General features: G+C 39.8%; 1 protein-coding gene across 7 annotated transcripts in view; it reads left to right on the forward strand.

Moving 5' to 3' along the window:
* Nucleotides 1–23974, forward strand: part of GALNTL6 (polypeptide N-acetylgalactosaminyltransferase like 6) — a 927841-nt gene that overhangs the window by 444946 nt on the left and 458921 nt on the right. The gene's annotated exons all lie outside the window — the stretch shown is intronic.

The raw sequence follows: 23974 nt of genomic DNA on the forward strand, positions 1-23974 counted from the left end.
AATGGACCTTTATATCTGAACTGTCCAGGAGAGGGCTAGAAAGTGTAAAACACACATTTTGGGAAAATTTGGGACTGGGAATGTGTTGGGGTCACTCTGTGAGGCTGTTGTAGACCCGGGTGTGGCTGGTGTTACTGACAGACTGCTGGGGTCACAGTTGCTGGACCGGGCTTCAGTTATACACAGACACTCAGCGTTTGACCTGCATGCTGGTTAGCTGTTTGTTGAGTGGTCCCATGTTGGGACCTAAAATAGCCAACCATTGTGAGGCAACCAAGGTTGCAGAACAGGTGATGACACAACCTTTTACTCGTCTAGATTGCACTTGCAATGTGAGGTCATAATCCTTTACCGATCTTCTGACCATATATGATATGCCCAGTAAAGTCTTATGAAACTACCTAGGGTCAAATGCTCTGCTCAACTAGCAAAAGGCAGAAACACTCACCAACTGTATATCTGGCCCATGAAGTTTCCTCTTATCTAAACAGATGACTGTTGTCATAATTGAGTTTACAAATTTAATTTAATGATAAACTATAAAAAGTGAGTGAAAGTGTCACAATAACCTGTAATACTACAAGTGTTGATGGGAAAAGTTGCAAAAGGGAGACAGACTGAATTAGTGCAAACAAAACAGGCTTACAGAATATAACTCAAGAACTGTTAAGATCATGCTTAGTAAACAAGAAAAGTGTGGAACCAAATATCAATGAGCCAAAATTAGTGTGTTGGAAACTAGGCCTGATTCAGGGACAAAATCCTGGGAGAATGGGTTATTCTGTCCACCGCTCCCTTTTTGATTCCTTAAAGAAAGAGTTTTTGGTGAGAAAAATTGGCTACCAGAGCCAGCTTCACCATCATGGCTGTCACCCCACCATCTCCTGGGACCCCAACCGCCTTCATCCTAATCCTGAGAGATGTCCTGATCGTAATGGGCCAGAGAAAGAGACCCAGATAACACTGCTACCTCCAAAGGCTCCAGCTAGATTTTTAAACAACCATCTGGGATATGAGACTGTCTCCCTCCCCAAATGTGTCCTCATCCTTCCTTCTCCACTTTTTCTTTATTTTGCTATCCTTTTCCTTTTTTCTTTGTCTCATATAGGCATTAGAGAAGATGACCCTTGTGGTCCCTTCTAATTCTATGAGTCTTGTTTAGCTGGACAAGACTATATATTTAGCTAAACTGCTGTAAGCCTGTGGCCAGAAAGAGGCGATTAATGTCCTAAGCAGCCTGATGCTGGTACAGCTTTCTCAGGTTTTGATGTGGTTGATAAGACCATGTGCTGTGCCTGTGTTTCTCCAGCAGTGAGATTGCAAGTGAGAATCAACACCAAGGACAGAAGCTGCAGTTTCTATCTTTGCTGTTCTTTTCTTCCCCTTTTGTGTGCGTTTGTATTCTTTTGTCTTCTAGGAAATGGGATCAGACTTTACCAGTAGCAGCAATGACAACAGGTCCAGCTCATCTCAACTAACTTTTTCTCTTTTACCCAAAAGGACAGTTGTTATCTAAGACAATGAAGTTTTTCCTTCTTAAAAACTCCCTTCAGCTAAAAGGAAAGGGAACAAGGGATGGTAAAATGAAAGTCTTATTTAATACTTTACATGCCAAATTCCTTAACTGTTTTTCCTTCTCTTCTGTGTCTTGAATAAAAAGTTTAAAGGATTTTAATGATGTTTGTTGTGGTACTAAGCAGGCAGACTAATGTTGGCAAATGACTGGGCTAACATCTTTGACTCTTTGGGCCCTTTGTTCCATTTAAATTTAATAAACAGCACATTTTGGCTGTTAGATTAAACCACTTGAAAACAAATTAATAGACTTTTTCCAGTCTTATGAAATCAATAAAGTTCTCAAAACAAAACTATAATCTTTTTCGTGCCTCTCCAATATAGAACAGTTTGATATTGCCAAAGTTTCCAAAAGCACTTCATCAACTATGCTTTGTATATTTGAGATCTCTGAAATGACAGGATCACAACTGATTGGGTCTCAACATGTTGCATACTAATCATAGAAAAATACATTTTAACTAAGGATACCAGGGAAGAATCTTACTGCTGTGAAAATTGCTATGAAATGTGTAGTGCTCATGAAAAGCAGACAGGACCTCTGTTTCCAAAGTTTTATCTTAAAGTCCCCATTCTCCTGCCCTCCCCACCCCCACATTAATGGTGTGGAACTCAATTAAGCTATCACAGAAGGTTGAAAAAATTATTCGATCCTGACAATTTTGAAACAGTGATTTGTGGGAGTCTTGATATCTCAAATTCTCTGCTTAGACAAGAAAACTACACCAGTTCATGAGCCAAATAGTCCATTGGTGTCAATGGAACTATGTTGATTTACAACAGCTGAAGAGCTTGTCCTAGATTTTCTTTTGTCAATAAATAGGGCTATATTTAACACAGGAAACTGCTACTAATATTTCACTGTTCTATGAAAACTGGTGCAAAATGTAGTGTGCAGGCAACATGCAGAATGCATCTTGTTATACTTGTACTCTTTATCTTTCCCTTTTCTACTGTACAAGGCTTACTTAAATTTTTATTAAGTTATGTATATGAATGATCCAATAATTCCTGACTCTCATGGTATGTTACAACTGGTGTTCTCACCTATCTCCTCCTCCAATGTCTCTACCAAGGCATTTTGGATTTCAGTTATATCATATAATAACAAAGGCAAAATTTACTTTGAGCTTATATTTAATCAATAAGTTTAACAGAATGTATTCACATTTTCACTAAGAAATTGACATTCTGTTAACCTCAACCAGTGAACCTAATGTTCAACATTGTAAAGATGCAGGCAATGCAACTGCAAAACTGATTAATGATTTTATCCCATATTTTAGATGTACATGTACAAAAGACATGCATTTAAACATGAGAGATTTCTGAACATTTGGAATACAGTAACTGACTATTTGATTTAATTGGTATTAAACAGAAGACTTCCATAATGTAGGATTGATTATTACAACCCCATTTTACATCCGTTGAAATTTTATTAATGCCTTATATTAGATATCTCTTTATGCCTATTATGTCATTTGTATTATCTTTTAAAATTCAATAAGGATGTTAAATGAAAATGAAGAGTCTGCACCATAAAGTCTGCAAAAACTGTGACAGTTAAATGTAGATCATGAATCCTTGCATCTCTGCTTCCCCTGGTTAACTTCCATGGTGCAAACAGACCGGATAGGTAATCCCTCTCCTTTAATGCACATATTCCTTTAGTAAAAGCACACTACAGTATTTAAACTGACCAATCATAAACAGCAACTAAATGGACACAGTCAATAAACTAGGTTTCCTCAAAAGTCATGGGCCTAAGTCTTAAGGACAAAGCCTAACCTACACTTTCCTCTTCAAAGCACAAGACACTCCAGGGATTGACTGTGCTTTGATTAAAGAGCACTCCAAACTGCGAAACTTCCAGGATGAGAAACAACTTTTTTGGGACTGTATTATTTCAAGATAAGGTAAATTTTAACAATCATGTATCTTCTCTTGGCTATTCACCACCTGCTGTGAGGTGATCCAGCCACCGGACAGTGTGTATTTTAAGACTCCAGAGTCTGAACAGAGACCAGGCCCCATCCCTATTTTAAGGCATCTTAGCGTATTCTGAGGGTGAAGATCTTCTATCACCCCATCCTGAGAGTTGCAGCTGCATGGCCCACTGCCCAGTCCCTGAAACCAGTTGCTGATCACTCAGACTACACCCAGAGCTAATACATTCTTTCCCAGAACTCTACCCAAAGGTATGAGCCTTCTGGTTTATCTATTCAAGGGGATATGTGAGAGGTGAAACATATAAAATGGATACTATGCACAGGATTTTACAGCACTATTTTCCCTTGTTGCTTTTCTGTACCAACAGCCTGCACCTGATAGTCTCTGACTCAAGAGTCATGACAACATCCCAGTTTTAGTTTTATTTTCAGTCTCTCATAATCAGGTTCAGACAGAATATTAACCTGAGCTCGTGTATCCAGTTTCAGTGGAATAATTATTCCATTCACTGTGATAGGCAGTATCCAGCCCCTCATCAGGCTTGCTGGATCCCATGTCTATGAAATATTCCTCAACCAGATTGTCTTTAACTGAATACACTTGACTTTTCTGCATTTGGGATCTGCAACATTTTGCAAAATGATTATTTTCCCCACATTTATGACAGTTTTCCAAAGGCAGCACATTGTTTGGGGCCATGCTGTGATCCCCACACTTTCCACATGGCCGTCTGTACCCAGTTTCTCCTAGGAGTGGTTTTCATAGTGAATGGTTCCACTTTCATTTGATCTGTTAGGGCTATATTCTTTTCCACTTTAGTACATGGATAATTCCTTCTGGTGAATTCAGCTCTTTGGCGTGTGCTTCCACAATTGCTGCTATTTTGCATCTTTGGAGAGCCTTTTCTATCAAACCTATCATAACTATTTGACCAGTCAAAAATCCTGCATGTCTGATATTAAATCCCATCATACTAACATTAGGTCATTATGGAATATAAATGGAAATTTAAGGTTTGTTGGACTGTGAATTTTCTCATGTGTATTATGGGTGTTAAATTAACTCATTCAATAGTCCTCAGTTTCTCGTTTCTTGCCTGAGGTGGATCTTTTCTATGGAAAAAACATTGACTGTACATTTCTCATTATACCTCAAGCAACAGCAACCACTAGAGTTGGGTTGAATTGTGTTTATCATTCTAATGCCTTGTTTTCAGTTAGTCAGCTTTCTTGAAACTAACCTCTTGGACTGAAAATTTTCCAGAGTTGGTCACCATCCGAAGGTGAATGTTTGTTTCTTTCTTTAAAAAATAAATTGAATAGAAGAATGGGGGAAAAATGGTTTAAAAAAAAATAAATAACCAAGAAATCCTTACATTTGTTTGGTTTGTTTTTTAAAAAGTACATCTACAGCTAAAATGGCTTAGTATAAAAAGTTGCAGTTTGGTATTAAAATTCTGAAGTGCTTTGAGCATTCTGGTAGAATTGATTTTGATTTAACAGTTTTGAACCTTTGAAAATCATGTTGCATGTACAATAGATTTTTCACCAGATTTTCTCACTTAGGGTACCTCTACAATTCACTCTTCTTTCAGTGGCTTGTAGTGTACATACACACGTTCTCCTCCTCCCCATAGGTATAAATAGAAGTGTAGCCAGTAAGGCAGGGTTTAGACAAGTAAAGACGTACCTGAAGGTTGTGGGTATGTTCCAGAATGCATATGCTACATGGCTCTCTACTCTCCCAAGTCCTGTCCCTGTCTACTCTGCTGATTTTAGCAATGTAGTGTCCTGTTGCCTCCCCACTGCTTGAGTTTTCCCCCAGGAGAAGTCTTAAGCAATTGGGAAAGACTAGCCTTTCCCCACTGCCTCCCCACTCTGCTGCAGGGAAAGAATCTGGTAACGGGGAAAGGCTCTGCTGGCTCCCAGCTGCTGAAGTCTTTCTGCCACTGCAGGGAAAAACTCAGTGGCAGGGGGCTCAGCCTTTCGCTGTTGCCTCCCACATGCCAGAGCCTTTCATTTCAGAGCCTTTCTCTCATTACAATGAAAGGCTCTGGCAGCAGGGAGCTGTGAAGTCTTTCCCCGCTGCATCCCTCTGCAAGAGCCTTTTACTAACGTGAAGATATGCATTGCAGTATGGATGCAGTCTGCTTTTCACAGTAGCATAGAGCTAACCATATACTTCACGCCACTGTCAGTGGTGTGTAGTGTAGATCTAACTTAAGGTTTTCTCAGAGTGAAATAAGGTAAACCAAATTAAAACCATTCTAATTGTGGCTGTGTCCCCCCACAGTGTTTAATGCAGTTTAATCCACTTTTAATTTACACCTTCAGTTAATATAAATTTTTCCTGAGTCCCTGTGTAGACAAGCCCTCAGCTTGTAAAGGTACATTGACAGAAAGAGACCTCTAGGCTCACTGAGTTCAGTCCCCTGCTTCATGGATAATTTCGTTCATAAAATTATCAAGCTCCATCACAAAATTGAGAAGTAGTAGGGGCAGACAAGCTATATTCATAGATTCCAAGGCCAGAAGGGACCATTGTGATCATAGAACTTCCCCAAAACATTTTCCAGAGCACAACTTTTAGAATAACACCCACTATTGATTTAATTTTTTCTGTTCCAGAACTTCACACCCATAATGGTTAGAAACCTCCTTCTAATTTCCAACCTAACTTTATTCTTGCCCTGTTTATATCCCTTTGTTCTTGTACCTACATTGTTCTTTAGTTTAAATTAGTTCTCCTTCTCTTGTGTTTACTCTTCCCCCCCCCCCAGATATATTTATAGAGAGAAATCATATACCCTCTCAGCCTCAATTTTTCAAGGCTAAATAAGCCAAGTTCTTAGTTTCCACTTGTCAGATCATCTTACTAGCCATTTTCTATATAAATTGAAGTTTGAATTAATCTCTTTGAATATGGATGATCAGAGCTGTACATGGTATTCCAAATGAGGTCTTACCACTGTCTTGTATGGTGGCTCTAATATTTCCTAGCTGTACTGGAAACACCTCACCTGATACATCCTAGGATCACATTTACTTTTTTATGGCCACATTATGTTGGTTTATAATCATCCTGTGATTGATTAATAATACACTAGATTTGTCTCCTCTGTCGCTTCCAACAGATGAGCCCCCCAGTTTATAGCCGAAATTCTTGTTGTTAGAGCCTAAGTACATGACCTTGCAGTTTGTAATATTCAATTGCATTCTGCTTCTATCACTCCAGTCCTCAAGGTCATCCAATTCTTCCTGTATAATATTCCAATCCAGCTCTGTATTGTCTCCCAACTTTGTGTCATGAGCAAATTTCATTAGTACAATCTTACTTGTGCCAAAGTCACTAATAAAAATGTCTCAAGACTGATCCTTGAGGAACTCTACTAGACTATGGCTATGTTACAGAGCTTACAACGGTGCAGCTGCACTGCTGTAGTTCTGCTAGTGCAGATGCTCTACGCCGCCAGGAGAGAGCTCTCCTGTTGACTTAATTACTCCAGCCCCCCCCCCCCCGAGTACTCCAGCCCCCACGAGTAGCTACATTGGCAGGAGAAGCTCTCCCGCCAATGTAGTGTTGTCCACGCTGGCACTTAGGTCAGTGTAATTTACATCACTTGGGGGAGGTTTATTCACACCACTGCGTGACATAATTTATAATGATTTAAGCTGTAGTGTCTGCATAGCCCTATTAATCTCCCTCCAGCCCAATAGTTCTCCTTTCAGCACAATTTGTTATCTCCCCTTTAGCCAGTTCCTTACCCACCTTACAATTTCTATACTAATCTCCATCTTCTGCATTTTAACTAGTAATTTCCCATGCTGTGTCAAGTATTTTACTGAAATACAGATTAGATCTACTACATTTCCCTTGTCTAAGAAATCAGTTATTTTAAATCAAAGAAAGATTAATCTATCTAGCCACTATCTGCCTTTGGTAAACCCATGTTGCATTTTATTCCAATTTCCATTTACCTCTGTCCTCAACTTTTTAAGAATAGTTATTCTTAAACTTTGCATATTTGAGTTCAGACTCATGAGTCTGAAGTTGCACCAATCACTTTTCCCCCTTCTTAAACATTAATACCCCATTTGCTATTCGCTGGTCATATGGTACCATCCCCAATTGAGAGATTTATTAAAAATCCTTGCTACCAGAATTGCAATTTCATGTGTTGGTTCTTATAGTATTCTGGGATGAAGATTACCTGTTCCCCCTAGCTTGAGGACATTCAACTCTCAGCTTTGTTTCCACCTTGGATATGGTAATTTCCATTTCTGTACGTGAAAGAATTGAAAATACAAAGACAGTACACATGTATCCATGGTTGTAAAAAAAATTCTGATATTCTTATGGTAGCTGGAGGATAATATGTAATTATATCATTAAAAATCCTATTGTGATGCATATGGAAAAGATGACAGAGTTACAGTCTTAACTCTGGCATTTCCTGATTTGTTTTCAGTACTTAACTATGCCAACTCAGGCTTTATCTTGGAACTTGTTCTTCACAGATGAATCTCTGCACCCCTCTGGAATCCTGTTTGACATCAGTGGGATTTTTCCTGGGTATACAGTTTTTCCTGTGTAGAATTTGCAAGACTAGGGCCTTAGTGCCTGTCATTGTGGGCTGCTGACTTCCCTCTATTCCACACTGACAAATGGGACTTTACTGTAATTCTAACTCATAGCTTTGATGGCCCAGATGGGACTGTTAGGATAATCTAGTCTGATCTGCATAATAAAGGCCTTAGAATTTTACCCAATAATTCCTGCGTTAAACCTCTAACTTTTGGTTGAGCTAGGCCATATATTTTAGAAAGACATCCTATCTTGATTTAAAGAATGCATGTGATGGAGAACTTAAAATTTCACTTTGTAGGCTGCTTCAATGAGTAATATTAAACATTTGCATCTTATTTCTAATCTGAATTTGTCTAGTTTCATATTCCAGCCATTGGAACTTGTGATGCCTTTCTCTGGGAGGGTCATGTGAGGCATTGCAGCTGTGACAGAATCCAGAGTTAAGTATACCTGCCATGCAGCCCATAAAATGTTCAGGTTGTATATAGAGAGCAAGGAGACGCACAATATAACCCAAAAGTGCAGCGACAGAATTCGGTCGGTTTTATAATTTCTCTATGGTCCCCAATCCTGACCTGGAGAGGGGCCATCTAGTTGGCAACTGGCCTGAAGGTCAGCATACTGCCATCAATAGTCTTTGCATGCTCCATAACATGCTTCTTCTGGATGCGTTGATGGTTGGCCTAGGCAAAGACCAGGTCCATAAAATTGCAGGATGCTCCAGTGTCTATTAGTGCAAGTTAGGTACAATTGCTTTCGTGTGGTAGGGGGCTAGATCTGGAGGAGGACCTGCAGGTGTGGTTGTTGGGATCTGGTTGTAGACCTTGCCTAGGCTGTGCCTGGGTCATGTTCAACTGCAATCCCCTACCTAGGCTGGATGGGGTGGTTTCCCAGCACCGTAGGAGGTCTGGGCCTGTGGGGGCACCCTGAGGCAAAGTGGCCATTTTTTGCCACAATACAGGTCAAGGTGTCCTTCAATCCCTGATGAAAATGGTATACTTGAGCCACCTCATTCCAGGGTGAATCCATGGTCAGGAGCTGGAAGTGGGTGGTGGAGATGGGTCATGATCCCTAGGTGAGGAATTGTAGGGCTGTCTCAGTGGCACAGGCTCAGTTGGGGACATCTAATACTAATGAGAGGGATCAAATGAATTCTTCAAAGCAGCCCAACATTAGGTAAGCCTGTTCCAGGATGGGTGAAGCCCAACCTAGAACTTCTCCAGACAATAGATTGATAACTAGCCTCAGTTTCATTCAGTAGCCTGGGTACAAAGATGGCAGCATCAGGAACAGAAGGGGTATTGGTTGATTAACCCATTTAACCTTTCTGGCAAGGGGATTTTCAGGCCATGCTCTGGAGGGCTCTGGACTTGAGCTTGGAGGGAGGTATTCTCCAACTGCAGCTGGGTAATTTGGTTCTGGAGGATGGACTCTGCCTCCAGGGCTACAGCACCCAGATTCTCCATCAAGGCCCTGGGGTCCAGTTGTAATGGAGCCTGAGCAAACTGTCAGGCACTGCCTCTGATAATCAAGACTAGTGGTTGGATCATGGATCACAGCTAGGCATACGGTTGGGCCTCAGCCAAGGGTGGTCCTAGAATTGAGATCCAGGGTCAGGCCAGGGTCAACACTGAGATCAGAGTCTGTAGATGAACCATAGCCAGAGTCCAGGTGCAGGCCAGAGGTTGAAGCCAGGTGGTCAGCGTTGAAAGATAAGCCCAGTCAGTACTGAACCCAGAGTCCAGATATGTGCCAAAGGTTGAAAACCAGATTGTCAGGGTCTGAGGGTTTAGTGGGGGATCAGGAGGCAAGGCTAGAGTGGGTCGGTGATGAGGCTGGAGTGAGGCTAGTGCAGGGCAAGGATCAGGCTCAGGCAAGGCTAGTGCAGGAGCAGGCTGCGAGTCCCTGGAGTCTGGTGTACTGCAAGGCATCAGGATGGTTCCTGGCTGGGTGGCGCTATTACTCAGACTGATCTGCAACTCTGCTGGGATTATGGAGATACCTGATCTGGGGTCATTTGACCCAGGCTCTGCTCAGTGATAGGTTAATGCTGCATGCCTGAGTGCTGACTCACTGCAGCAGCTAAGTGAGCAGCCCTGGTCTGGCTACAAGTGCGCCTCACAGTTGTGGTCTCCAATGAAATATTGAGCAATGTAACAGTTCAAGTAAATGCTCTGGGACAAAACAAGGTGATTATGAAAGTTGTGCCTCAAATGTTAATTGCCACAGCTACTTCTGCTGATGTTGTATGAGAATTTTCATAATTTGACCTAGTGGATTTAAAGATTAGAAACCACAGGAACAGATAAAACAAACCTTGAAGTTCTATTTCTCAAGTATTTTAATTTTGAAAGCATTGTAAGTACACTCAATGGTAAATGACTTGAGTTTTTATCATGGATTATAATTATTGCATAATGAAATTAATATTGATGTATTAATACAACATCTGTGATTAGCATATTAAAGTTTATATTTTAGTACTTTGTTAATTTATTGACTCTAGACAATTTTAGTACTAACATTATGTTTGTTTTGTAGTGAGAAAGATAGTATTCTGTTTGAGTTGTAAGAAAAACAATTTTAAATAAAAATATAGCTATTACACACATACAAGCATTTGCAGGATTAGGTATCTTTAACATGTGCCTTATTGCAGTTAATGAGATTACTCACGAGTACATTTACACATTTGTCTACAGCAGCTTAGTAAAATTTAAAGATACTCCACTAGTAGTGCCATTCTAATTACATATTTTAGAAATCAGCACTTATATAGTTTATTGAAAGTTTTGTTGCAATTTTAGGTTAATTTATTAGGGCTGTCAAGTGATCTTAAAGGAATCGCACTTAATAGCACACCATTTATTTAAACATTGTTGGATGTTTTCCACATTTTCAAATATCGATTTCAATTTCAATGCAGAATACAAAGTGTTTAGTTTATTTATTATTATAAATATTTGCACTAAAAAAATTTTCAATTCACTTAATACAAGTACTGTAGTTCAATCTCTTTATCATTAAAGTTAAACTTACAAATGCAGAATTATGCACAAAAAATAACCGCATTCAAAAACAAAACAATGTAAAACTTCAGAGCAGTGGTGGGCAACCTGCAGCCTGTGGGCCACATGCGGCCCATCAGGGTAATCTGATTGCAGGCCGCAAGACATTTTTGCTGACATTGACCATCCACAGGCACGGCCCCCCACAGCTCCCAGTAGCCGCAGTTCGCCATTGCAGGCCACTGGGAGTTGCGGGAAGTGGTGGCCAGCACACTCCTGCGGCCCCTTCACCTGCAGACGCCGATTCCCACAGTTCCCATTGGCTAGGAACGGTGAACTGCGGCCACTGGGAGCTGCCGGGGGCCGCGCTTGTGGATAGTCATCAGCAAAATGTCTCGCAGCCCGCAGTCAGATTACCCTGATGGGCTTCATGCAGTCCACATGCTGCAGGTTGCCCACCACTGCTTTAGAGCCTACAAGTCCACTCAGTCCTACTTCTTTTTCAGCTAATCACTCAGACAAACAAAGTTTGTTTACATGTGCAGGAGACAATGCAGCCCACTTCTTGTTTACAATGTCACCTGAAAGTGAGAACAGGCATTCGCACGGCACGGTTGTAGCCAGCGTTGCAAGATCTTTATGTGCCAGATGTGCTAAAGATTCATATGTCCCTTCATGCTTCAACCACCATTCCAGAGGACATGTCCATGCTGATGATGGGTTCTGCTCTATAACGATCCAAAGGAGTGCAGACCGATGTATGTCCATTTTCATCATCTGAATCAGATGTCACCAGCAGAAGTCTGATTTTCTTTTTTTGGTGTTTCGGGTTCTGTAGTTTATGCATCAGAGTGTTGCTCTTTTGAGACTTCTGAAAGCATGTTCCACACTGCAACCCTCTCAGATTTTGGAAGGCACTTCAGATTCTTAAGCCTTGGATCAAGTTCTGTAGCTATCTTCTTTGCATTTTGTCAAATCTGCTGTGAAAGTGTTCTTAAAATGAAAAACATTCTGGGTCATCATCCGAGACTGCTATAACATGAAATACGTGGCAGAATGTGGGTAAAACACAGAGCAGGAGACATACAATTCTCCCCCAAGGAGTTCAGTCACAAATTCAATTTTTTAAGGAGTGTCATCAGCATGGAAGCATGTCCTCTGAAATGGTGGCCAAAGCATTAAGATGCTAAACATTTGTATGCCCATCTGGCACGTAAATACCTTGCAATATTGGCTACAAAAGTGCCATGCAAACGCCTATTCTCACTTCCAGGTGACATTGTAAATAAGCGGGCATTATCATCTCCCGTACGTGTAAACAAACTTGTTTGTCTTAGCAATTGGCTGAACAAGAAGTAGGACTGAGACTTGTAGGCTCTAAAGTTTTACATTGTTTTGTTTTTGAATGCAGTTATATTTTGTGCATAATTCTACATTTGTAAATTCAACTTTCATGATAAAGAGATTTCATTACAGTATTTGTATTATGTGAATTGAATACTATTTTTACAGTGCAAATAATAAAAGGGAGCACTGTACACTTTGTATTCTGTGTTGTAATTGAAATTGATATATTTGACAATGTAGAAACATCCAAAATATTTAATACATTTCAATTGGTACTCTATTGTTTAACAGTGCAATTAAAACTGATTAATTGCGATTAATTTTAATCACAATTTTTTGAGTTAATGGGGTGAGTTAACTGATTAATCGACAGCCCTAAAATGTATCAATCGGGTTGATGCTTTGTAAAAATGAATTATTTAAATTTCCTTGTTTTAAATCACTCCAGTCTACATCTGTATTGTACTTCCTAAACAAAACTACACATCTACAATTCCCCATTGTAAATTTCCTTATTCCTATATAAATATTAATCTATAGCGCAAATTAAAATCTAGTAGTATTATAGCTAATATGGCTTTCCTCCAGGATTATGCAACTCTCTCCAAGCTACTGTATAAATAAATGGAGGGGACTGGGGGAACAGAATATCCTGCTCTCAAAGGCCCTAGTTTGGGAAAAATCCCTATTCAGGAGGAACACTTAAGCACATGCGTGACTTTAATGGGGTTAAAGTTAGGGTGACCAGATAGCAAGTGTGAAAAATCAGGACGGGAGTAGGAGGTAATAAAAGCCCATATTTTTAAAAAGCCCCAAATATCGGGACTGTCCTTATAAAATCAGAACATCTGATCACCTGTAGCGAGGCAAGACTCACCGGTGTGGCGCCTCCTGCTAGTCGTCTCAGGAATTAGCTCTTTCCAGCCTTCTGAGCGCCCTCTGCAGGCCAGTGTCTCACCTGCCACAGGCCCTGTGTCCCTCCTGGACCCCATTGCCCCTTTTCCTCAGGGTTCTGCCCCCCAGCAGTAATCCACTCTCTCTGGGTCTCCCCTCCCTGGGGAACCTCCAACCCTCTGAACCCACCTTGCCTCAGTGGCTACTGCCAGTCATCATCTAGCCCCCGCTCACTGGGGCAGACTGCAGTCTGTAATGGCCACTCATCATTGGCAAGGGGTTAGGACCTGCTGCCTCTGCCTATTCCCAGGCGTATCTCTGCAGCCCTAGTACCTCTGTAGGCTTCACCTTTACCAGGTTGGAGCTCCCCAACTGCTCTTGCCCTTTTCCCCCGCACTGCTCTGCTTTGGTAACTTGCTCCCAGGAAGCTAGCCCTTCCCATTCCAGGGCTAGAGTGAGACTCCTGTGCTTCTGGCCCCCAGTCCTCTTACAAGGGTTAGCTGGGTGCTGATGGAGCTGGCCACACCTGTGGCTGCTTCCCCAATCAGCCTTGCCTTTCCCAGCCACAGCCCTCTCCAGAGCTGCTTTAACTCCTTCTGGGCCGGAGCAGGGTGACCACCCTGCTACATCACTCTAATTAATGTGCTTCAGCATCCTTCCTGAATAGGGATGGACTTAAGTACATGCTTAAATGATTTCATGAATTAGGGCCAATTATAATGGTATAGAAACAGAGTTACTCCATTAACACCAATGAAGCTACTCCATTCAGATTTTCGCTGCTGTGCCTGGGGATGGAAATTTTCCCAAGAATTTCGACATGTAGATAGTTCAGTCCCATCAACACAGGAATGGCTTATAATGTATCATATTGACAACGTGAATTTCCTGATCATAATAACAGTATATAGTGCCTTTACTAAAATAAGGGTGGCTTTGAAGAACGTTTTATATAATCCATGATGGTCACATAGTTTACAACATATTTTAACTCTCACTGAATTTTTATGCATACATTTACAGTATTAGATATTCTGTGTGCTGCCTGCAGGCATTTAGGAAATAGTGTTAATATTGGAAAGTAACTTTTATTCATTTTTTCAAAGTAAAACAGAAGAGTTAAGGAGCACTAATCAATACTGTGTTTCTGGGACTTTCAAGAGATCACCTGTATTTGGGTAACCTTTGAGCCAGTTTGAGTTGGGCAGCTCAGAACACTGTACAAGGCTTTCACAATTTACCTCACCTTAGTTTCAACTGGCTGTCTTGTTAAATTAAACAAATGTAAAATATATATAAAAAACTGAGCCATGTAAAAACTGTACACCTCACTATATTGTATCTTACTAATATTGTAAATGTGTTAATGAATAATAAAAAGATTGGTGGTACTATTTGGCTTTATAAGAAATTAGTGGGGTGAGGGACACTTTTGATAGCTCCAGACCCTAACTCCTCATTCTTCACTAGTTCTTAAAGATTTCAAAAGGTTAATACTCACTTTCAGGTGTGTGTGTGTCTATATATATATATAGAGAGAGAGAGAGAGAGAGAATTTAGAATAGCCTCTGGGGCAATCTCTTCCATATTCACAAAAAGTACTTTTAGAAACTTATATTGTAACATGGCCAATTGCTCAAATACTCTGGCAACTATTAGCCTCTGTGTACTCAAATAACCTTGTTACTATGTATTCACTATCTCTGAATTCAATTCCCTGAGTGCCCATAGTTACTTAAAGGTGTGCATTTGCTAAGCACTGCAGTCTGTTCATGACAAGGAGGAACAGTTACTATTCACTTTGCATTGAGGCCAATATACATGAGCATTGTAATTTTCCAGGTAAGTATGAAAGTCTGGCAGAGTTCCCTGTATTGAAGTGTAAATGGTTTCAAAAAGCCCATATTGTGAATCATAGAATAATATTGGAACATATTTGTGATAATATTCAAGTAACTTTCACAGAGCACATGAGATGTCAGTTATGTTGGCATCTTGGAATTGATATGTAGTGCTCTGAGGCACAACATATGGGTTTGAAAGGTCAAGAAAGGCAATCTCTCGCTACATGGAATTTTATTAAAAACATTCTCTTCTTCTCCCATCCTACCATAAAATGACCCTGATTATTTTAGGTTGTTAGTTTCTGTTTGATATTGATAGGCAATTCCTGAGCCCACTGTAGTAAATATCAGGTATTTTTGCTGCTACTGCTACTTCAGAACAACAAAGAACTCCCTTTTTAGACCATGATTCTACAAGGTAGTTAGGTACATGCCTAACTTTAAGGATGTGAGTAGTCCCACTGAGCTTAATATGATACACATATGCTTAAAATTTTGCTGAATCAGGGCCTATATCTACTCACTGAACAAATACTTTAGGGAATTTTAATTATTTGATTTATCTGATCATGACCGTCTTTAAGAGCATAATGCTTCTGTATTAAAAACCATTACTACGTGTGGGCTGAAAAATAAAATAGGCCATTATGAATATAATAAAGCACTTGCCAGAAACCGTTCCAACTTGAAGCTTTCTTTGAATTTAAACAAGGTTATTTCAAGGTTATAATGCAAAGTAGTTTTAGTGCAGCAGCACTCAAAATATACACTCCAAAACTCTTGAAAATGAATTAATAAATGTTGAAATAACTAACATTGCTAATTCCAAAGTCCTTTGATTGCTTAATGCTGAGGAGAAAATAGGTACACTTCAAAATACATTTTAGTAGGACTAAAGCTCGTTCCTACAAATTCTGAGCTGATATTTTGTCTCCTCATCCTTTGAATAAATGTAAGAATAAGTTAAAAAATTATTCAGTAAGTAGTAACAATATGACATGCAATGAAAGACAACCTCTATTAATAAGAACTTGTTGATGTTTTTTATTTGATTCCTATCAGTAAAACAGAGATGGGGGAAGAAACAAGCCAAAAGAAATTCTTTCAAGACTTGCAAATTAGTTCAAGTCTTTGGATGCATCATGAAGGAACAAAATGGACACTGTGTAGAATCAAGCACGTGGGTTTATTATGCACAGCACTGGCGGAGTGTTACTTTGCTTATTAGGCTCAGAGACACTGCCAAACAATTGAATACGATGGATTATATGGAATCATCATGGGCGGAGGGAAGTGACGGGGTGGGAGGTCCCGAGCCCCTGTATAGGTCTAGCAGCAAGACAAGATAAGCACAGTAAGCCAATAGTCTAATGATTACATAATGTCTCCAGCCATGGTTTCAGGTTAACATGTAACATATATTGTTAGTACACAGGTGTTTTCCTTTAAACAATGTATAAAGTGTATAAGTACAAAATATATATGTTGAATTCTGACTTGGGGTCCATAGGAATGAGGTAGCTCCTCTGATTGTCCAACAGGTACATTCCTGGGGGTTAAAGCAAAGAGACATTGAAAAGTACGTGGCAATAGAAATTGTTTTTCAGGTTGCTCATTGTGTTTCTAAAAGGCTAACATTGGCATCTCAGAGGGAGGAGGTGCACCAATTAGAAGAGGAGATGTCATATCTCATACTGACATGCTTGGACCTCTCCATGAACTGAAGGTTGGTATGTAAGGGAGAGTGTCGGTATCTCTTCCTGCAAAAGGAGTAGACACAGACATAGACACAGTGGGCCCCTTTCAATACTTTTCAGCTTCAGATAAGAGTGTGAATTACTGCTCCCCATCTGGAGTTTTGCTTACCATGCTTATCTTAGTAAAAAACAAGGTTGTCTCTTGTTTGTTCTGCTTCTCTTAGCTAATATTGTTCACTGTTTGCTAGGCCTCTAGGCCTCTTTGACCAAGCTTTGGACTTTGGGCCTCTGAAAAGTTGGTGACATAGCCTGTGTTAGGATTTTACATACACAGCACATGGATTTTGGCCCTTCACATCATTAGAACTATTATCTTTGTGTTTTCATGTAAGTCCTAGAGCTATTTGGATTGTTTTAACTGGTGAATTCCATATGTAGGTTCCAAGCATCATTTACACTATTTAAGTTCATGATGTTCTATCTACAAAATTATTTCTGTCCAGTGAAACTTCCTGACATCCTAGTTAGTAGGAAGGAATAGTCACTGTTAAAGACCACCAATGATTCTCAATAAGCCATTTTCATAGATTCCAAAGCCAAAAGATACCAATATGATCATCTTGTCTGAACTCCTGTACAAAACAGGCGCAAAAAAAAAAAAAACCCTCCCCAAAACAATTCTCTTTGAACGTCAACATATCTTTCAAAAAAAAAAATCCAACCTCAATGTAAAAATTACTAGTGGTGGCGAATCCATAATGACCAATGGTAAATGGTTCCAGTGGTTCATTACTCTCACCGTACAAAAATGTATACCTTATTTCCAGTCCAAATTTGTCTTGCTTCAACTTTCAGCAATTGGATCATGTTATACATTTCTCTGCTAGATTGAAGAGCCCATTGTCAAACATTTGTTTCCCCGAGTAGGTACATATAGACCGTAATAAAGTCAGCCCTTAACAGTCTCTTTGTTAAGCTGAATAAATTAGGATCCTGGAATTGTTCACTATGGGTGTGTCACTGTCTGGAGAGGTTCCCGTCCATGAGTGCCTACCTCAGGGCAGACGGTCAAAAGCAGGGCAGATACCCCAAGTTGGTGGTATGTTCTATAATTAGATTTCACCAAACCAGTACCAAATGTGAACTCCCAAAGTACTACAGTAGTCTTATAATGGAACCACAGAATGTTCCAAGACACTCCAGTCTATTGTGCCATCCAGGCAAGCTGGACTGTGTGATAAATGATCACTTACACCAAAAATCACAATATTTTCAAGTTACACCAGTCCCAAGAGACCAGTCAGTCACACAGGTTGACTTGCATCCTAGATTTCACACCAAAGGCAATGCTAACAAAGGCTTATTAGCTAAGAAAATGGAATGAGTTATTGAGTGGTTAAAGCAGGTAAAATGTATGTATAGTCCATAATTTCAAAAGGTAGCAGAGATGTAGTAATCTGGCCAGTTTCCCAAATGTCTTTTAGGGCCACACAGAGTAACTCTGAGCATCTCCATCTTCGTATTCAGTTATTCTGCCCTGTTAGAATCCAAACAGTTCAGAGAAGAAGAATTATTACTTCTGTCCATATTTATAGCTTCTTGTCACAGAAACGAAGTGATCACAACAGTTTCCACACAGGTCTCTTCTTCATTAGGTGCTGGAGGAGGGAGAGGAACACACTTAACAAAGTATTTGATCCTTGATCTCACACGATGGCTCATTTGCATTTAATGAACAGGATTTAACATAATCTTGTAAGAGACCATCATTTGCATTACACAAGGCTTCTTTCTCATTTGATGGGTTACTTAATTACAGGGGTATATACAATGTGAATGTTTGCTGTTACAGTATAACATAGGGTATAGCTGAGTGAGAATTATACATGCAGCATATTTATTTTGATAATGCTAACGCACAGCTGGAAACCTATGTGTTAGCATTGTTTACCTGTGTATTTGTAAGCATTCAGTGAGGCATCAGAGCTTGGAATGAACCAGCACCTGGTCTGCCAGCATGAAAATGGGTATGTCTACAGTGCAACTGGGAGCAAGCCTTCAGACTGGGTATACAGACTCATGCTTAGTGGGGTTTGATCTAATGCACTATAGATAGCAGTGTGAATGTTGTGGCTTAGACTCTGAAGCCCACATGACCCCCTACACTTGAGAGCCTGAACTCCAGCGAGAGCCACAATAGTCACACTGCTAATTTCACTGTACTTTCTCAAGCCCTGCTTAATATGAATCTGTCTCCCTGATCTGGAGCATCCCAGCTGCAGTATAGACATACCCTATGTGGCATATTTTCTAATCCTTTTATCATTCTTGTCTCTTCTCTGAACCCTCCCCAATTTATCAACATCTTTCTTGAATTGTGGACATCTACACAACTGCGTCTAGTTACGAAGTCCAGTAGCGGTTGCAACAATGCCAAATTTGGAGGTAAAAGAACTTCTCTATTCCTACTCCTAACCCTCTGTTTGTGCATCCAAAGATCTCATTAGCCCTTTTGGCCACAGTGTCGCACTAGGAGCTCATGTTCAGCTGATTATCCACCATGACCCAAAAATCTCTTTCAGAGTCACTGCTTCCAGGATAGAGTCCTCCATTCTGTATGTATGGCTGACGGTCCTTTTTCCTAGATGTTGTGCTTATATTTGGCTATATTAAAAATGCATATTATTTGCTTGTCCAGCTTACCAAACAGTCAAGATTGCTCAGATCTTTTAGCAGTCTTTTCATTATTTACCGTTCCCCCCAATGTCTGAGTCATCTGCAAACTGTATCAGTTATTATTTTTTGTCTTCTACCAGGTACTGATGATAAAGTTAAATAGCACAGGGTCACAAACTGATCCCTCTGAGACTGCCCCCAAGAAACAACACCCAATCAATTATGATCCCCCCATTTAGTTATAAATTGAGACTTATCCAGCTTTTAAATCCGTTTAATGTATGCCATGTGAATATTTATATTCTAGTTTTTTAATCAAAATGTCATGAGGTAACAAATCAAATGCCTTACAGAAGTCAAAGGTAACAGTGTTGATGTAATACACTTAATCAGCCAAACTTGTAATATCATAAAAAATTCAGGTTAGTTTGGCAGGATCTACTTTCCATAAATCTATGTTATTAACATTAATTATATAATCTTCCTTTAATTCTTCATTAATCGAGTCCCATATCAGCTGCTTCGTTATCTTGCCCAGAGTTGATGTCAGGCTGATGACCTATAATTACCCAGGTCATCCTGTTTATCCTTTTTATATATTGACACAACATTAGTTCTTTTGCAGTCTTCTGGAACTTCTCCAGGGAGGGTTCCAAGACTTATTGAAAATCAACATTAATGTTTCAATGAGATCATCAGCCAGCTCTTTTAAAATTCTGGGATGCAAGTTATCTGGACCTTCTGATTTTAAAATATCTAACCTAGGAAACTACTTTTTAACATCCCTTTGAGATACTAGTGGAATCATAGAACTGGAATGGACCTTGAGAGGTCATCTAGTCCAGTCCCCTGCACTCAAGGCAGGACTAAGTATTATCTAGACCACCCCTGACAGGTGTTTGTCCAACCTGCTCTTAAAAATCCCCAATGATGGAGATTCCACAACCTCCCTAGGCAATTTATTCCAGTGCTGAACCACTCTGACAGTTAGGAAGTTTTTCCTAATGTCCAATCTAAACTGCCCTATGTATGTGTGCAACTGATTGTTCCTTCCTAATTGGAGTACTTTGCATTTGTCCTTATTGAATTTCATCCTATTTACTTCAGACCATTTCTCCAGTTTGTCAAGATCATTTTGAAGGTTAATCCTGTCTTCCAAAGCACTTGCAACCCCTCCCAACTTGGTATTGTCCGCAAACTTTATAAATGTACTCTCTGTGCCATTATCTAAATCATTGATGAAGATATTGAATACAACTGGACCCTGTGGGATCACACACGTTATGCCCTTCCAGCATGAATGTGAACTACTGATAACCACTCTCTGGGAATGATTTTCCCACCAGTTATGCACCCACTTTATAGGAGCTCCATCTAGGTTGTATTTCCCTAGTTTGTTTATGAGAGGGTCATGCGAGACAGTATCAAAAACCTTACTAAAGTCAAGATATACTACGTCTACTGCTTTCCCCCTATCCACAAGGCTTATTACCCTGTCAAAGAAAGCTATCAGGTTGGTTTGACATGATTTGTTCTTGACAAATCCATGCTGACTGTTGTTTATCACCTTATTATCTTCTAAGTGTTTGCAAATTGATTGCTTAATTATTTGCTCTATTATCTTTCCGGGTACAGAAGTTAAGCTAACTGGTGTGTAATTCCCCAGATTGTCCTTATTTCCCTTTTTATAAATGAACACTGTATTTGCCCTTTTCCAATCTTCTGGAATGTCTCCCGTCTTCCTTGACTTTTCAAAGATAATTGCTAATGGCTCAGATATCTCCTCAGTCAGCTCCTTGAGTATTCTAGGATGCATTTCATCAGGCCCTGGGGATTTGAAGACATCTACCTTGTCTAAGTAATTTTTGACTTGTTCTTTCCCTATTTTAGACTCTGATAGTACCTCATTTTCACTGCCATTCATTCACTACGTTAGATGTCCACTTGCCACCAATCTTCTTGTTGAAAAACTGAAACAAAGAAGTCATTAAGCACCTCTGCCATAGAAAATGTTGTCATGTGACATCTGTTTTTTTCCCCCAACTATAGAGAAAAATCGAACACTTCTGCCTTTGCTGCATTATTATTGACAAGTTTACCATATCCATCTAGTAATGGACCGATTCTTTTTGTTCCTAATATACTTTAAAAATTCCTTATTGTTCTTAACTCTTCTGGATATAGATTTCTCTGTCTCTTTTCCTTATCAATTTTCTACAATTCCCAGCTTCTGACTGCAATTCATTACTATTGACTTCCCCTTTCTTCCATTTGTTTTATATAGATATCTGCTTTGACTTCCCATATGAACCATGTTGGTATATTAATCATATAACCTTCTTCCTTAGTTGTGGTATTATGACTTTTGAGGATTAAGTAAAAAATATTCTTAAACAATTCCCAATCATCATGCACAGTTTTTCCTGATTACTTTCTTCTTCAGAGCTGATTTGACTCTCAGTTGTGTTCAGTTTTGTGAAATTGGCCATTTTAAAACACCAAGTATATGTGGTACTCATTTGGACTTTCTTCTGTTTGCACATAAAAAATGTGATCAATTCATGAGTACTTGCATCTAAGCTACCATAAATGTTTAGTTCTGTGATTGGTCCCCTTTTATCTGTCAAGGTGAAGTATAATATAGAAGTCCCCCGTTGAATGCAGCACTTCTTGAGTTAGGAAATTGTCATCTGTAATATTTAGAAATTCCAAAATTCATGGTGTTACATAGTGTTGAACAGTATCATTGCAGTCCACCTTTTATTAGACACCTCTTCTAAAATGCAGAAGGTCAAGAGCAACAGGGCACTGACAGATTTACTCCCATTTAAATTTGTCAGAAGTTCCAGACTTTTGGGCCATACCCTGCAATTCTTACTTGGATGGAACTAGAGAGACAAGGTAGGTGAGGTAATATCTCTTATTGGATGAACTTCTGTTCTTGAAAGAGACACGCTTTCGAGCTACACAGAGCTCTTCTTCAGCATCTGGGAAAGGTGCTCAGAGTATCACAGCAAAATACAACATGGGACGGATTGTTTAGCATAAGTAGTTAACACATACTGTAAGAGACCATGTAAGGTGAAGTGGCCAGTTAACACCTCTGCAGCCATAGGACAAAAAACAGGGTTAGCAGATTTCAGATTATTGTAATAAGCCACAAATCAAGTGTCTGTTTTAAGACAATGATTTTTAAAGTCTAGCAAAGTTATGAATTTAACCTCCCAGACTTCTCTTTTGCGTTGTGAGGGTTTCTTTTGAAGATGAGGACTGAGAGATCAGTTATGGAGTGATCACTTTGTCAAAGTGTTCACCTATGAATTATAGGGTGTTTTTGTCTTATATCATTTTTCTGCGTGAGTTCATTCAAGTGTGTAGTGACTGGCTTCACCAAATATAGTTGTTATTGGGTCATTTAGTGCACTGAATGAGGTACACCACATGTTGTGATAAGCATGTGTAAGACCCATGAATTTTGAAAGGTTTGTTGTGGGGTGGGCATTGATCATTGTAGTGGGGGAGATATGTCTGTAGGTTTTGCATCTATTGTTCTGGCAGGATCAGGTGCCACTTTGAGTTGGTATGTCTTGTTCTGTGGAGCTTGCTTCTGATGATGAGTTTGGCAAGGTTGGGTGTTGTTTGAAGAGGGGGGGTTAGGAAAGATTTCTTTCAGGATGTGATCCCCTTCAAATACAGATTGTAATTGGTGCTTTGTATGGGTTCCAGTGTGGGGCAATAGGTGACAAGTAGGGGCATGTAGTTGGAGGGCAGAGTTTCTGTATTGAAACAGGTATTTGGGAGGCTCATTCCATGATGCAGTCTACTTCTCTGGAATGTCCTTGTCTGGTGAAGGCAGTTTTAAGTGTGTTAAATTGTATATCTCAAACTTTCTCCTGGGAGCATATTCAGTGAATCTGAATGCCTAGCTGTAGATAACAGATTTCTTGGTGTGTTTTGTATGGTTACTGGTAAGTGACCTTCCTGGTAGGTAAGTGTGGTGATCCATTGGTTTCTTGCATATAGTTGTCTGCAGGGTTCAATTGTTGTAGCTGATCATGGTGTCCATGAAGTTGATGCTGATGCAGGAGTATTCTAGAGAGTTGTTTGGAAGGGTGGCAGTCATTGACATTGTGATGGAAATCTATGAAGGAGTTTAGGTAGTCTGTCCAGAGGATGAAAATATCATTGATATCTCCCAGGTATATCACTGAGTTTCTGCCCTTATCCAGAAAGTCTTCCTCAAGGTGAAGAGGTTGGAATTTTGGGGAGCCATCCTGGGGAACCGTGGCTGTTACCATGGTTTGGACAAAGTGTTTGTTGAATATAAAATTGTTATGGGTGAAGATGAAATGGATGAGGTTGGCAATGTGTTTAGGGTGGATATCTGACTATT

The sequence above is a fragment of the Natator depressus genome, chromosome 4, assembly GCF_965152275.1.
Source record: "Natator depressus isolate rNatDep1 chromosome 4, rNatDep2.hap1, whole genome shotgun sequence".
In the NCBI taxonomy this organism is placed as follows: domain Eukaryota; kingdom Metazoa; phylum Chordata; order Testudines; family Cheloniidae; genus Natator; species Natator depressus.